General features: G+C 39.7%; 1 protein-coding gene across 1 annotated transcript in view; it reads right to left on the bottom strand.

The window, feature by feature from the left end:
* PCSK2 (proprotein convertase subtilisin/kexin type 2) overlaps positions 1-16,412 on the bottom strand; it is a 341,220-nt gene that overhangs the window by 74,514 nt on the left and 250,294 nt on the right. The window lies entirely within an intron of this gene.

Here is a 16,412-nt window from a genome sequence, read left to right as displayed (position 1 = left end):
ATAACAAAATTCATTTGAAACAACATAGCATTTAGAATCTCAAGAGTAATAATAATGGAAAGTACAAATGAAAGGCTAATAGTATAAGCAAACCTCAAATTATATTATATAGTGGCTCTGGAGTCAGGAGGACCTGAGTTCAAATCCAACCTCATACGCTTACTAGCTGTGTGGCCCTGGGCAAGTCACTTAACCCTGTTCGCCTCAGTTTCTCGTCTATAAAATGAGCTGGAGAAGAAAATGGCACAGTACTCCAGTATTTTTTTTTAAAATAGCACTCCAGTACTTTTGCCAAAAAAAACCCCAAATAGGGTCATGGAGAGTTGGATATGACTGAAATGATTCAACCACCACCACCACCACCACCACAACAGTCAAAGATGTCAAAATACTGTTTGGACTGGCAAAAATGCTGAGAAGGGGACCAGTAGAAAAGACTAGATAAAAAAGAAACAAAAGTAATCAAAGTCCAGTGATTGATAAATCCAAGAACACAAATTCTTGGGAGGACTCCCTTTGGCAAGAACTTATGGGAACACTAGAAAGTAGGTTGGCACAACTTAGATTTATACCAACAACTTATACCCTGCCACCATATTAAACTCAGAATGAATATATTATCTGAATATAAAAGGTTACACCGTAAAACAAAGCAAAAAAAAAAACTGGAATAGAATGAGCTCACGTACTTTTGGTAATTATGACTGGGAAGAATTCTTAAGTAAACAAGGGAAAGAAGAGACCATAAAAGATAAAATAACCAATTTTGCTCCATAAAATGAAAAAGCTTTTGCAAAAGCAAAATCATTTAAGATGACGATAGAAGAGAAAAGGCAGATACAGTGATAATAATATTTATATTAAAGGTCAGCGATAAAAATCTGATATTCAAAGTACGTAGGGAATTGACACAGGTATATGACACCAAGAACTATTTCCACTGTAGATAAATGGTCAAAGGTTATGAACAAATAGTTATTTTTTTTTGAGGGGGGAAGGCAAAGCAATTGGGGTTAAGTGACTTGCCCAAGGTCATACAGCTAGTATGTCAAGTGTCTGATACTGGATTTGAACTCAGGTCCTCCTAACTCCAGGGTCAGTACTCTACTCACTGCACCACCTAGCTGCTTCTGAACAAATAGCTATTAAAAGAAGAATTAGAAACTACAAATGGTCAGATGAAAACGTATTTTCAAAATCACTACTACTAAGAGAAATGCAAATTCAAACAACTTTGAAGTTTCACCTCACATCATTCAAATGGGCAAAGATGATCCAAAATGGGGCTGTGAAAGGAGAGGCACAGTAATGCTCTGTACATGGAACTATGAAGGAGTCCAACCATTCTAAATGTCATAAAAGAGTCATAGAAGAAAAGTGACCAAACAGGCCATATCTTTGATTCAGAAATATAACTAGTAGGCAAATATACTAAAGAAATCAGAGACAGAAACAAACATCTAATATATGCCCCAAAGTTCTCTTCATGGAAGCCAAGAATTGGAAACAAAGTAGAAGTCAATTGTTGGAGAATTATAGAAAAAAACAACTATGAAAATAATGGAATGATATGGTGAAGTAAGATGTGACAAATATGAGAAATTTAGAGAAACATGGGATGATTTCTATGCATTGCTGCAGAATGAAATAAGTTGCCCCAAGATAGAAATAAATCTACTTGCAACAACAATGTAAATTAAAAGATCACTAAAAGCAAACTGAATTCAGAGTGAAAGAAATACCAGTTAAGGTCTCAGAGAACAGACAATGAAAACTTTCTTTGTCCTCATTGTCAGATTAGTTCTAGTAGAATAGAACAGTAGTATATACACTGTCAGATGCAAATGTGCTCATGATATTGGAGGATTTTTACTTCTTTTCCACTCCTTTTTTTTTCTAAAAAAGAACTCTCATCCCTATGAGTGCTTTGAGAATAGATTACAACTATCTTGCAAATAGTTGTTTTCCTCTATTTATTTTTAGGTAAGAATTTATGTCAACAGGCAGAAGTGATGAGGGAGATCATTGTAGGAATGGGGAACAGACATTACAAAGGTGGAGAGAGGGGAAATGGCTTGTCTTTTGCAAGGGAGGAAGGGAAGAGAGTTAGCACTTATTAAGTGCCTACTATGTGATGGGAACTGTGCTGTTACACCATTGTCTCATTTGATCCTTACAACAACAGTGTGAAGTAAGTACAATTATTATACCCATTTTACAGGTAAGGAAACTGAGGCAAACAGTTCCACAGGTAGTAAGTATCTGAGATCAGATTTGAATTTAGGTTTTCCTGACTTCTAGGACCAGGGATCTATCCACTGTGCTACCTACCTCTAAGCAATGGAAAGCAGGATAGTTTTACTAGACTGTAGGGTATATGGAAAGGTGGGTGTTTTTGATGTTGAACCATTTCAAAATGCCAAAGACTTTGATCATGAGAACTTTCTTTTCCAGGTCATTAGTAGCTATGGTTACTGAGGAGACGGGGCTCTACCATCTGCAGGGGAAATTGCTGGGTCACCCCTTGGCAAGAGTTGCTTCTCTGGATGAAGGCCACAAGGGCCAGGCTGGAGGGTGGGCCTGTGGTCTAGGGAGTGTTGCTGTTCTCCCCAGGGCTCTTGTCCTTACTTACCCATGATGGGTAGTCAGTGGTTGGTGGTGGTGGTGGTGATAGGGTTGGAAGCAGGGTCAGGGGTCTGTGGGACATGACTTTTCCCAGTGCTCTTGAGTTTACTCCCCTGTTGGTGGCAGTTGGTATTGGTTGGTCAGTCAGGCACTCAACAAGCATGTTGGTGGTAACAGAGATGCCAGGGCCTTTCTGCATAGGGTTGCTTCCTTAGATGGGGGTCAGAGCTGAGGTACTGCAATTCTGGGGGCTATCTCCATCTGAGTCTGAAAGGCACTGGACACATTCTGTCTCCTGTCTCTCCCTCAAGATGCCTTGCTGCTTCAGGTTGATTTGTCAAACAGAATTCTATCTCTGATCTTTGAGGTAATTGGGATCCTTGAGTTACTAGGAGGATGGGTGGTAGTGATGTGGTCAGACTTACACTATAGGAAAAGCAGTTTGGTAGCTTTGTGGAGGATGGATTGGAATGGAAATTGGAATGGGGAAAGACTTGAGGCAGAGACCAATTAGAAGGCTATTGCAATAGTACAAGTGAGAGGTGTTGAGGGCCTGAACTTGGTTGGTGACTATGTGAGTGGAGAGAAGGGGATGTATATTAGAGATCAATCAATAAATCACCAAATATTTATTAACCCACTACCATTATTAAGTACCTACCAGGCACTGTTATAAAGGGAAAAATGACAAGATTTGGCCACTGGACTGGATATGTAAAATGAAAGTGAAGAAATAGGACTGAGATTATGAGTGGAAACACAATTGTTTTCTCTAAGGTAATGAGGAAATTGGAACAAGGTGAGAGTTTTGTGAGGAAAGATAATGAGTTCTGTTTTGAAAATGCCCAATTTGAGATGTCTATGAGATATTCCATTTGAGATGTCTAAAAGGTGGTTGAAGGACAGGAGCTCAGGAGATTAACTAGAGCTGGATATGTTGATCTGGGAACCTCAGAGAGCTGATGAGATCACCAAGTGGAACACCAAATATAGAGGGAAAAGAGGAGAGGGTCCAGACTAGAGGACACCCATGCTTAGTGGGCATGATGTGGATGGAGAACCAGCAAAGAAGAATGAGGAAGAACATTCGTATAGGTAGGAGGAGAACCAGGAGTCAGCATTGTCACAAAAATCCTACATAAGATAATTGGGGAGGAAATGGTGATTAACAGGGTTAAACCATTTGGAAAGGTCAAGAAGGATGAAAACTAAGAAAAGGCCATTAGATTTGGCAATTAAGAGGTCAGACAGCTAGGCAGTGCAGTGGATGGAGCACCGGATCTGGAGCCGAAAATGAGTTCAAATCTAGCCTCAGATATCTACTAGCTGAGTGACCCTGGGCAAGTTACTTAACCTCTGTTTGCCTCTGTTTCTCCATCTGGAAGTGAGAGATAGCACCTACCTCACAACAAATTAGATAATAGTTGTAAAGTATTTAACACAGTACATGGCACATGGTAAGTATGGTATAAATGTTAATTCATCACCATCATTATTATGATCATTGGTAATTCTATAGAGGGCGGTTTTATTTGAAGCATGAAGTATATACTTTCTCCTTTCTCCTCCCCTTAGCCACCCCCATTTCCCACTGCTGCCTATATCTAAGAGAACAAAATCATCTGCCTGCAGAAAAAACAATGTAAAGAGAGAGATAACAAGCAAACAAATATGTACAAACTATATTCAGGATAAAGGGAAATAACTAACAGAGAGAAGGCACTGGAATTAGAAGGGATTGGGAAAAGCTCCCTGTAGAAGATGGCATTTTAGCTGGGATTTGAAGGAAGTCAGGAGGCAGAAATGAGGAGGGGGAGCAATCCAGGCACTCAGGGCAGCCGGCAAAAAACACTCAGAGCTGAAATGTCTTTGTAGAACATCAAGGAGACTAGTATCATCAGACCAAAGAGTAGGTGATGGGGAATAAGGTATAAGAAGGCTGGAAATGGGTGTGTGTTTGTGTGTGTGTGTGTGTGTGTGTGTGCGTGAGAGAGAGAGAGAGAGAAAGAGAGACAGAGACAGAGAGAGAGAAAGAGACAGAGAGAGAGAGAGAGACAGAGAGAGAGAGAGAGAGAGAGAGAGAGAGAGAGAGACAGAGAGACAGAGAAATATGAAGGGCTTTGAATGCTAAACAGAGGATTTTGTTTTGGAGAAAATAGTGAGTCACTGTTTATTGAGTAGGGAACTAACATGGTTGGAGCTTCGTTGTAGGAAAATCACTTTGGCAGCTGAACCGAGGATGGATTGGAGTGAGGAGAGACTCGAGGCAGGCAGACTTACCAGCAGACTACTTTTAGCCCCCATTCCTGATTTTCTTTAGGTTTGCTCTCATTTCTTTGAAGCCTTTGATATTTGGGCTGGTGCTTATTTTCATGGTTGTTTTAGGATCCATGAGTATAATCCTGTTGGGAGGGGGTAGGACTACATGATCTTTTCATGTGTGCCTGGCTCTTCACTTCTACAATTCTTAGGTACAACTTCCAACAGGTCCAGGGTTTTCTTTAGGAAAATTGCCTGGAATGGCATTCTATTTTGATTACAGAGGGCTCTTACTAGCTGAGTGGCCTTGGGCAAACCACTCAACCTCTGTTTGCCTCAGTATCCTCATCTGTAAAATGAGATAACAATAGCACCTAACTCCCAAGGTTGTTGTGAGAATCAGATGAGATAATAATTGTGCAGTGCTTAGCACAGTGGACAGTGCTTAGTGAGAGCTCTATAAATGTTAGTTATTACCATCATCATCATTTTTAAAAGGGTAAGCCAAAGTTGGTAGCGACTCTGGGTTTCTGATTTTAAATATAAATCCTAATGATTTCCAGGGACAGTAGCTGGGTAGAGGCAGCGTCTGGGTTCCCATCACATGGACACACCTGCTGTTTCTGTGGGAACTAGGAGTTCAGGGACACACCTGTTGTTCTAGTGAGCAGTGAGGCATATACGAAGAAGTTAGAACATTGGTGGGGGGAGGGGTGGGCTAGGCAGGTATACTGGGCCTATAATGAAGTTAGAATACTGGGGCTGGGGCGGCTCTATTAGGATTCCATCACTAAACTACCCAAAATGTTAAGTTTTAGACCTGATCCTCAGGAATCCCAAGAGAATTGGATGTGACTGGGAGATTCACAAGTCCATTTCACTGCAGCCTGTCTTTTTTGGCCTTGCAAACTTTGGAAACGATGAAACATTGGTGGTACCATTCATTGTACAAAGACATCTGGAAAAATGGATGAATTAAATCTTTCATTTTTGCCTGATTCCTTTCACAGTTGTATGGACAGGCTTTATCTGTTGGAAATACTTAATGAGGGTTTATACTTCTTCTATTATCCAAATAACGGCTAAAAATGATACTTCAGACAAAGGCGTCCGTGGACTATATTTCCTAAAAATGGTGTAGTTTAGCTTCATGTTTCAGTTATGCTGTTTGGGTAAGCATGGGTTTCACACTGATTTTATTTTATTTTATTTTATTTTTTAAATCACAACCCCAGGGATCTCTTATTAGACTCACTTCACACAAGTGAATTTAAGAAAAAAATCCTTTCTCCAAAAAGCTTGTATCTCCTGTGGGCTCAGAAATCCTTTTGTGAAGCTTCAAAGGAGGAATGAGACTAAAATATGTATATTGCATGAGGAGAAAGCCTTTCAATCTCTCAGCAGGTTGTGTTCTACAAACTGCCTTTGGTGGTAAAAGATCTGGGGAGAACTTTGGGTTGCTAGGCACCCTTTATCCATTTACCTTCAGGCTTGTTATCAATCTCATCTGAGGATTTGAGAAGGCACTTCATCACAGCTTGCTGATAACTAAGCGTCCACCACAGACGTTACTTTTAGGGTGGCCTTCGTCCATACGCCAGCACACATCTCATAATATGCTGTTATGAGAATCCAGCATCTTGAATCCTTCAGGCAGTGTGGAAAGAGGGCTGAGCTTGGAATTAAGAGGCCTAGGTTTAAGTCCTCCCTCTGACCCTCAGTAAGCTGAGTGACCAGGGCAAGTCATTTTGCTGTGTCTTAGTTTCTTTATGACAAAATGATGTTTTATTGACCTCACTGGATTGTAGTGAGGAAAGCCATTTGTAAACCTTAAAGCAAGCTATTGTTATTTAAATGGACCTGATTTATCATTTAAATAAATGGTTTGCAGAAAATGATGAAACAGATAATCTGGGTGCTTTTGAGCCTCACCATCTATGTGAACCTTTCCCAATCCTCCCTAATCTTGGTGCCTTCCCTCTAAGATTATCTCCAATTTACCCTGTTTATATTTTATTTGTACATATTTGTTTGTGTGTTGTCTCCCACTTGGACTTTGTGTTTCATGAGTTCAGCAGGGACTGTCTTCTGCTTCTCTTTGTATCCTCAGTGTTTTGCAGAGTGCCCAGCACATAGTAAGTTCTTAATAAATGCTAGTTGATTGACTGATTTCTGATGTTTGAGTAATGAGTAGGAATTCATTTCCGTGATTCATTTTTCACAGGACTAACTCAAAAACATCTAGTAATTAACTCCTTGTCCAAATCAGAAGTGAGTAGCTAGCCTATCACCTGAAGCTGTCATTGCCTTCACAGATCTCTGAAGCTAAGTCAGGTCTAGGTGTGGTCTGGAGACCAATTTATGAAGTATTCCAGGGTCTCACTGAGAGAGACACCAGCTTTCTAGTCTGTAAGGAGCATACTGGCTATCTTGGAAAAGACAGTCACTTGGAACTCGTATTTTAATGATAAGTTGAAGTATTTTATTTATTGAGAGTCTAACTGTGTGCCTAAGACTCAGCTAGGTGATAAGAGGCAGACCAGATAAATGGAACATAACTTTTTTTGTAGCAGAGTTGTTATGGAGAGAATACAAAGATACATGTAACAAACAGGAAACCAAAATGACTGGTACTTTGTTATTTCAATCCTTCAAAGCATCTGTTATCTCACTGATGAGGATATTTTCTCCATTGGTTCATAATGCAACATATCCACATCTTCTTATCCTATGTGATTCTCATCCATTTTTCTCCTATGGATTCTCTATGGAGGAAATGTTCACTGTTCTAAGACCTTTCTCTAGGCTTGTTCAATATATTGTTGCTTTTGGGGCAGCACTTGGGTTGTCCCTCTTACATCCCTCACCTTTTCTATGCAATCTACTTCCTTTTCCTTTTATATTTTTTCCTCAATTAGCCCTTAAGAAGCCTTTTCAAGTAGGTCATAATAAGAAATACACATGAGCTTATTTGCACCTACTCTAGTCTTTGTCCTTTGGGCCACCAAGAACCGATTTCTTAGAGACTTTAGTTTCCCAATATTTGCAACCATACAGTGAAATGGGGAGAGCATTTTCTTATAAAGGGGAGAATTTTGTGCTGGGGAACAGTTTGAGATCAGTAAAAGCATCATTCTATTTCTGAAACATAATTAAGCTGGATCTCATCCCTTGATTCTCAATACAACTCATTGTCCATCTGCAATGGTTGGCACTGATATGCGTACCAATGTACTAACTAAATGGACTGCCCATCCAACCACATACCACACTTAGGCAATAGTGATTGTCCATATATTTAGTTTTTCCTCTGTAGGCTGTTAGTTTGATCTCTTTTGGGTAATCATGGTTCCTATTAAGGAGAGAAACCTTGCAGTGTTCTGGGGATTCAGTTAACTGGCACAATGTCATCTTCAATGTCATCTCTCCTGCCTGAAAATAAAGTAGAAATTATATGTATATGATAAAGGAATACAATAATCATAATTTGTTTTTGTTTAGTCATTTTTTCAGTCATGTCTGACTCTTTGTGACCCCATTTGGAGTTTTCTTGGCAAAGATATTGGAATGTTCGTCAATTCCTTCTCCAGCTTATTTTACAGATGAGGAAACTGAGGCAAACAGGGTCAAGTGACTTTCCCAGGGTCACACAGCTAGCAGTTTCTGAGGCCAGATTTGGATTTAGGAAGAGAAATCTTCCTACTTCCAGACCTGGCACTCTATCCACTGTGCCACCTAGCTGCCCCTAATAATAATTATAGCTAGCATTTATATAGTACTTTAGCTTTGTAAAGTGCTTTACATACATTGTCTTATTTGAGTAAGTACTATTTTTAACATTTTTACTGATGAGGAAACTGAGGCTGAGAGAGATTAAATGATTTACCCAGGGTCATACAGCTAAATAAGTGTCCAAGGCAGGATTTAAAATCAGGTGTTTTTTTTTTTACTCCAACTCTTGCTCTTTATACACCTGGCTGCCTAGCAATGTGAAGTAAAAGAATTCATTGATAGGGGCTTGTTTCAACTCAAGAAAGTCTTGTTGAAGATAAGTCTTGAGCCCAGACTTGAAGGAAGTCACAGTCACGGATTAACAGAGAAAAGAGTGAGGGCACTTCAGACAAAGGCAGTGCCATAAGGAAGCGAGCGGCCTAGGTGTGGTGGGTAGTTAGGAGATTGACTAATTCACTAATTTGGAAAAGGGGGCTATATTGAGAAAAGTAAGAGATGAATTGTAAAGGTATGGAAGAGCCACCTTCCAGGACAATCTCTTTCAAATGTCATTTTCAACAGGTCATTCTACTTTTTAAAAAATCTTCAATGTCTCCCTATCACCTTGAAGGTCAAATGCTGCTCCTTCCCTAACTGACTACATGGAGCCAATGTGATGTCCAGAATCACAATGAAAGATGTCAACCAGTAGGAGTATGTTAGGGCCCTGGACACCTTCAAAATGTGAAGGATGCTGAAAGTCTCTGAATGTATGGACCCAGTAAAATTGGCTCAAAATAAGGATGTGGCACCCTACCACAAGAACTGGGTCTATGTGTGAGGCGCTTCCATATCCAGCCATCTATACCTCCAAGGCAGTGCAGATGCCTTGGGGTCTATGACCAATCTCTCTGGTGCGTGTCAGCACTCATCATGCGTAATCACTTTAGCAGAAGCTCTAAGAGCATTGAATCATAGCCCTGCAAACTCAAGATGGTGGCAAAGGACCAGTATGGGGGCCACAAAGATGGGGGTTACACAGACCTGGACAGAATTGTTGAAAACATGGCAGCTGCCAACAAGCCATACAGGATTCATGAGTAAAGTGCCTCATTCACTTAAATATAGAACAAACATTCTCAGAAGAGGAAATAATTGTAGCAACTCTCCTACTGAGGGATGCAGCATAGCATATATCACTTCAAAGAAGGTAAATGATCTATCACTTATAAGCCTATACTTTGTACAGGGATGGGAAAGAAGCTGGAGGGGCACTCCCAAGCTCGTAGGCAGGGGGTTGGAATCTCAAAGCAGGGCCAACTCAAGTGCTATGGGGGTTCTTGGGGGAGTCTGCAGTGGCTACAAGGGATCCTGAGTCCAGACTTGAGAAAAACAGGGACCTCTCTACCTTTCCACTGGCCCAGGACACAGCCTCTGCATCCTCTTCACTGCAAAAACACTTAATCTTCTTACAGAAGGGGTTCTAGAAGGTTATGGTTCTTTCTTTGTTTTTATAGTCAATCAGTCAATCATCAGCTATTTATTGGGCACCTGCTAAGTGCAAGACACTGAACCAGGTATTTTGGATGGTTATAGAGATGTTTCAGGCACCTTTCTCCACAATTCTTCCACCCCCCCATTCCCTGCTCTGAAGGATTTTATAATCTAACTGTGGAAATTAGAAGACATGAAAATAATACTTGCTGTCATAGCCTCCACTATACAATGAGAAAGTCTGACTTTCTTGTCTCTGTATCTTTAGATTCCAAGAAGACACTGGATCTAAATAGCTTGGGTTAAGGAGTTGTTGTCATAAAGGGCAGCAGTCAGAGATTGCATTGCATAAATAGGTGTGTGTGAAACAGGGCAGCTAGGTGTCACAGTGGTTAGAGCTCTGGACTTGGTGTCAGGAAGTCCTGAGTTCAAATCAGTCCTCAGACACTTGCTAGCTATGTAACCCTGGGTGAGTCACTTAACCCTATTTGCCTCAGTTTCCTCATTTGTAAAATGAGCTAGAGAAGGAAATGGCAAACCACTCCAGTATCTTTGTCAAGAAAACTCCAAATGGGGTCAGGAAGAGTCAGACACAAATAATGTATGCAGGTGGAGGTAGAAGGAGGGACTTTAAAAACAGCTGATAATGTGCTTTAAGGTGTCTTGCTATTCTCTGTGTATACTTTGGTATATTTGTGACTGGGATTCCTGGGGAGTGTGAGTGTGATTTCAGGAGATGCTGGTAGCTGATAATGTGGGTATGCTCAGGCTTACCTGGAACCATTGGCTGAGGTCTCAATTTGGAATTAATTTGGAAGAATAAGTAAATGTAGGCTAGGCAGGTAAGAGAAGGTTTTATGGAGGAGACAGAACATGAGGTGGTGGTTGCTGCTTCTGCCTCACATACAGTTTCTCAGGATTTGACAGTGGGGAAGCAAGTGTCTCTGATTTTGCAGATTGTTCAGGATCTACCCCAAATGGATCCTTATTTACCTTTCTTAATTAAGTAGTCACAGATTTATTAATCAAGAGCTCCTCTGACCTACTTAATGCATGTCAGCCTAGAATTCCTGATTAGCAAAAGGTGGTTAGGACACTACGCAGTATGTACCATGATGGGCCAACTTAGTTGTTCCTTCTATCAAAAGTTATCAGAGTTAAGTGGACCTTTGGTTCCACACAGTATTGTGTTATCATTTTGAAGTCAGAAGCTGTGAAAAGGGTTTCTTCAATAGCTCCTCAAACTACAAGCAGAACTTCCACATCATCTGTTTTATGGTATATGATTTTCTGAAGGTGCTCTGGATATGAGCCACACCATTAAATCAAATGCTATTCCATTTTGGTTTAGCTTCAAAATGGGCATGGTCTGCTAAACCTCTTCCTAACTTCATTGCTCCCAGCATAAGGGAGAAGAAAGCCTAAATCTGTGGAAACTATCACCTCAACTCATTCAACTCCACTTTATTCTTCCTTCCTGTAAGTCATTCTAATGTAGGCATGGACTAGAAGAAGTAAGTCCCTTGAAAAATTGACAAAAGTCAGATTCCTTTTCCAGTTTGACCTTTATTTTCCCTACTATTATGCAGTATATATTTTTGATTTCTTGTGGCTGCAGTGGAAAGATAATCTAGTTTGACACCAACCATATTAGAATGAACATGTGTCTGAAACGTTGGCATTTTGGTAGCTAGGCACAATTTTTCCTCCTATAATATTTTGGTCTTTAGCATGATATTTCTATCTTTAACCTCCCATTCTGGTAGATGAAAAGATTAAATAGCTAATCTTGATGGTGACAGCTTTGGACTCTAGCCATGACGTAAACATATGAAAACCAACCCACACCATCATATTTATGTTCCCAACTATTTTAGGCATACTTGGGGGCTCCACATCTATTAAGCAATTCATGCATCAATACATTTGCTCTTGATGTTATGCCATATGTTTCTTTATCTTTAAAAATAGCTATCACTGGTTAAGCAACACACCATTGCCTTTCATATTAGGCACAAATATGGGATAATGGGAAAACATGACATATGGGAAAGAGTATTATAATGGAGTGACATGATTTTTCCAATTTTCATCATAACATGAAATTCATTACTAAATCCAACTGTCTTTTTATGGCCAGGGGAAGAATATAGGTATATGTCATTACGCAGAAAAAGAGAATGCTTTCTATAATGTTACCAAAATGGCTCAGATCAGTAAACTAAATTGACTGGGTTTTATTCCGATGTAGTCTGTCATCCTTCTAAGGATAACAGTTGTAGCTTTTGGTCTAATACAGGATTATGTCATAGTCTCTTTGTTCACATCAAAAGAAGGTAGGTGAACTATTTTTAAAGCACTCTAAATTTAATTGATTCATGAGATAATTTCAGAATTAGTATGTAGGGATAGGTATGGAGAGGTTCCATCTATCTTTAAGCCTTCATGTGTCATAGAAGTGATACATTGATATGAAGACAAATAACAGATTTGTAAATTTTTTTTAATGAATTTTAGGTTTGCCAGTTCCTAACTAAGGGCTCTTCAAAATCAAACATACTTCAATAAAAAAGTTTAAAGTTAAAAGTTTTCTTATTTGGAAATGCACCTATTATAATTATTCAGACTAGCTGTGTGTTCCAATTGTCTTTTAATCAGTTTTCTATATAATAAATAGAATATTTATTATATAATTTCTATGTAATAAATGCCTTCTTTCTTGATGGTGGGCACCACACTTAGTTCAAGGCTTTCTGTTTAATATGCAGGATGCTATTCACTCACTGGTGCTTAATCAATATTTGTTGATGATACTGGTGACATTTCAGTAACGTTGGCCAGCTTTCCCTTGTCAAAGGAGTGCTCGCTATGCGAGAGGGATTTTATAGACAACACAGTAATGGGATACAGATCTGCATCACACAGGTCAACATTGACTGGAAGATGAACAAAACCTAGTGAATATTGGCAAAATGTGAGTTGGAAACACAGGGAACAGTAGGCAGCCTCAAGATAATCAGGGGCTGAGCACGTTTAATGTCACAGAATTTCTGAGAAGGCTAATAGTGGCAGACCCATTAACCAACCAACCCATGTTTATTTAGAGCCATATGTGTTTGAGATCATCCCTGAAGTCCTATCCAGCTTTGTGTCAATGGGAGTGGGGGCAGCTGAGCATTCTCAAAGGCTTTGTTAGCAGAGCAAAAGTATTGGGAAGTCACAGAACCGTAAGACTTCAGAGTTGAAAGGGTCTTTAGTGACTAAGCAACGGAAAAAGCAATTCTTATTTTAATTCCCCTGACAAAGGATCATTCAGGCTCAGTTTGAAGACTTTCCAATGAAGGAAATCCCACAGGTTCAAATCTTGCCTCAGAGACCTACTGATTATGTGACCTTGGGCAAGTCACTTAATCTTCATTAGCCTCATTTTGCTCATCTGTAAAATGGGGGGAATAATAGTACCTACCTCATAGGATTCATACCAGGATCAAGTAAGATAATATATGTTAAATGCTTTACAAAGCTTAAAGCATGATCTAGATGCTAGTTATTAATATTATTTTTATTACTACTACTTCCTAAGATGACTCACATTTTTGGATAGCCCTAATAATAGTAAGTCTTTCCTTAAATCAATCCTAAATTGATCTCTTTTCAACGTTCACCAAGTTCTGTTTTCCGGGACAAACAAAACAAGTCTTTCATGTGAGAGTCTTTCAAGTTCTAAAATACAGTTTTCATACCCTCTCTCCTATTTCCAGTATACTTTTCCAATGTTGGAAGAGAAGTTCCACCAAACTGGAAAAGTTACGAGTATGGACCTAGTCATGAGCCATATGTCCGTCGTCTAAAAACTAACCTATCTCTGTTCAGATTGTCTCATCCCCAGTCTGGCCACAGGATGAGTTTTGGCTATAGCAAGCCTTTGAAGGCCATCTATTAAGTTATAAAGGGGTAGCAAACTGTGTTGCTGCACAGGCTGACCATATCACTCCCTGGGTTAAATTTTTTAGTAGTTCCCTATTGCTTCTAGGGTAAAATGCAAACATCTCTGCTTGACATTTAAAGTCCTTCCCAGTCTGGCTCCAGTCTATCTTTCCAGGCTTATTTCATATTGCTTCACTTTATGCACTCTAAATCTTAGCCAAACTGGCTTAGCTACTGTTTCTTGAACCCAGCATCCCATTTACCACCTGATTGACTTTGCACAAATCCTCCTCCACACCTAGACTTAATTCCCTTTTTAAAAATTCTGCTTCTTAGAGTCTTTAGCATCCTTTAAAGCTCAGTGGAGGTGCAGCCTCTGACATAAAGACTTTACTGATGCTTCTAGCTGGTAATGCTTTCTCCTAAAGTTATCTTGCATTGACCGTACTTATTTACATGTTGCTGTTATTGTTTGTCCTTCATTCTTGAAGAGGATCATGGCATCAGGAAGGAGATGCCATGACTTGCAAATGAATTGGATTTAAATGACGAGGGCTGTTCAAGGTCACCAGCCTCACTTTCTCCTCTGGAGCCATCTGGGTCCAGTGGCAAGATATAGATCAGGACAACTGTAGATGACCCCCTATTTACATGTATCTTTCAAAGGAAGGTAAATTCCTTGAGGGGTGGGACTGTTCTAAATTTTTGTCTTTGTGTCCCTAACACCTAGCACAATGCCTTGGACATAGAAGGCATTGTAAATGCTGAATTGAGTGAAATTGAATTGTTGGAGGGAATATGCACATTGATGTAATATCACAAATGTTCAAGATATGATGCTGGGTCTATAGAAAGTCATCCAGCTCTTCCCTCCATGTTCTTTGTCTTCACTCTTAAATATATTTGCATTAATTCTGATGTGTATTAATTTTCTCATGGCAACCTAGGTAATAACTTCATTGTATCTTGTTATTCATCCACCTTTTCTTATTGTAGCAACCAGCTCTGTAGCTCCTTCTTTAAAGCTTACAGTTGCATTTAGAACAAAGTTCTGTAGTGCAGCAGCTGGGTATAATGATCAAGGGGCTCACTGTAGAATAAAGTTTTTCTTTTGCAAAAGCAATGATACCACAAGATCTAATCCCATGCAGGCTATGACATCTGAATCCACCCATACCTTAAAAACCATTTGACTTATGACTGAAGTTTATACTTTCCTAAAGGTTAGGAGGAGTGCTCAGATTGGTGTTTTAAACCCGTCCTTATTGAGGAAGGGCATCCTTGAAAGAAAACAGGTTTGCTGATTTTGGCTGCCATTAAGGGGTGTTCCTATATATTACAATGTCGAGAGAAAGTGGATAAATCTTCGGTGACTGAACATGGCTTGTTGCCTAAGGGGGTAAGTAAGCCCATCTTGCTTTGATTGTTTTCCCTCGTGTTCCATCTTATGATTTCTGAAGCAAAAGGAAAATAGCTCTCAGTGTTGAAAGCTATTCGCCACATCCAGGGATTGCTCCCAGGTCTCTCACCTCTCAGTAGGTAACATGCCTTACCCTATCTTGGCAGCAGGCAATCTAGTTTTGATTGTCAATAGCAACAGGACTGCCATCAGCATCAATTGACTTTACACTGATGATTCAACTAGGGCTGAAATTAGCATGTCTCAAGAGTTTCTTGTCCAATTAATGGAAATCTGTTATTGGAAATGTGGTGCCAACATTGAGAACAGGAAAATTAACTTTTTTTTTTTTTTTACTCCAGGACCTGTGCAGTAGGTTGAGGCTGCATGATGTGGCATTGACACTGTTTCAGTCTTAGAGAATATGCTGTGTTTTTTCTCCCCTGAATACCTGAGTCCAGTGGGGAGAAGGGAACTCCTACATAAATGTACTCCAATTGTAGCCTAGAGCTGTTCCTCTAGTCTTTTTTTTGTCTTAACCAATTTTTTTTTAGGAGGCAATCGGGGTTAAGTGACTTGCCCAGGGTCACAAAGCTAGTGTGTCTGAGATGGGATTTGAACTCAGTCTTCCTGACTCCAGGGCCATTGCTCTATTCACTGTACCATCTAGCTGCCCCTCCTCTAGTCTTGAATGCCCACTCCTCCCCCTTCCACTTACATAAATCTTTCCTATTCTTCCAATTTGTCTTAGTATAGGACCTGGCATACAGTAAGTGCTTAATAGATGTTTATTGAATTGAATTATTGAATTAAAATCTTAACTAATAATTATACTAATGTTAATAATAGCATTTATATAGTGCCTTAAAGTTTGCAGAGTGCAGCACACATATTTTCTCATTTGATTCTCACAACAACCCTGGGCAGTAGGTGCCGTTATTATCCCCATTTTACAGATAAGGAAACTCAGGCAGATAGAAGTTAGGTGACTTGCCCA

Source organism: Trichosurus vulpecula, chromosome 3, assembly GCF_011100635.1.
Source record: "Trichosurus vulpecula isolate mTriVul1 chromosome 3, mTriVul1.pri, whole genome shotgun sequence".
Classification (NCBI taxonomy): domain Eukaryota; kingdom Metazoa; phylum Chordata; class Mammalia; order Diprotodontia; family Phalangeridae; genus Trichosurus; species Trichosurus vulpecula.
The sequence above is the reverse complement of the archived record's forward strand: the minus strand, read 5'-3'. Positions and strand labels throughout refer to the sequence as shown.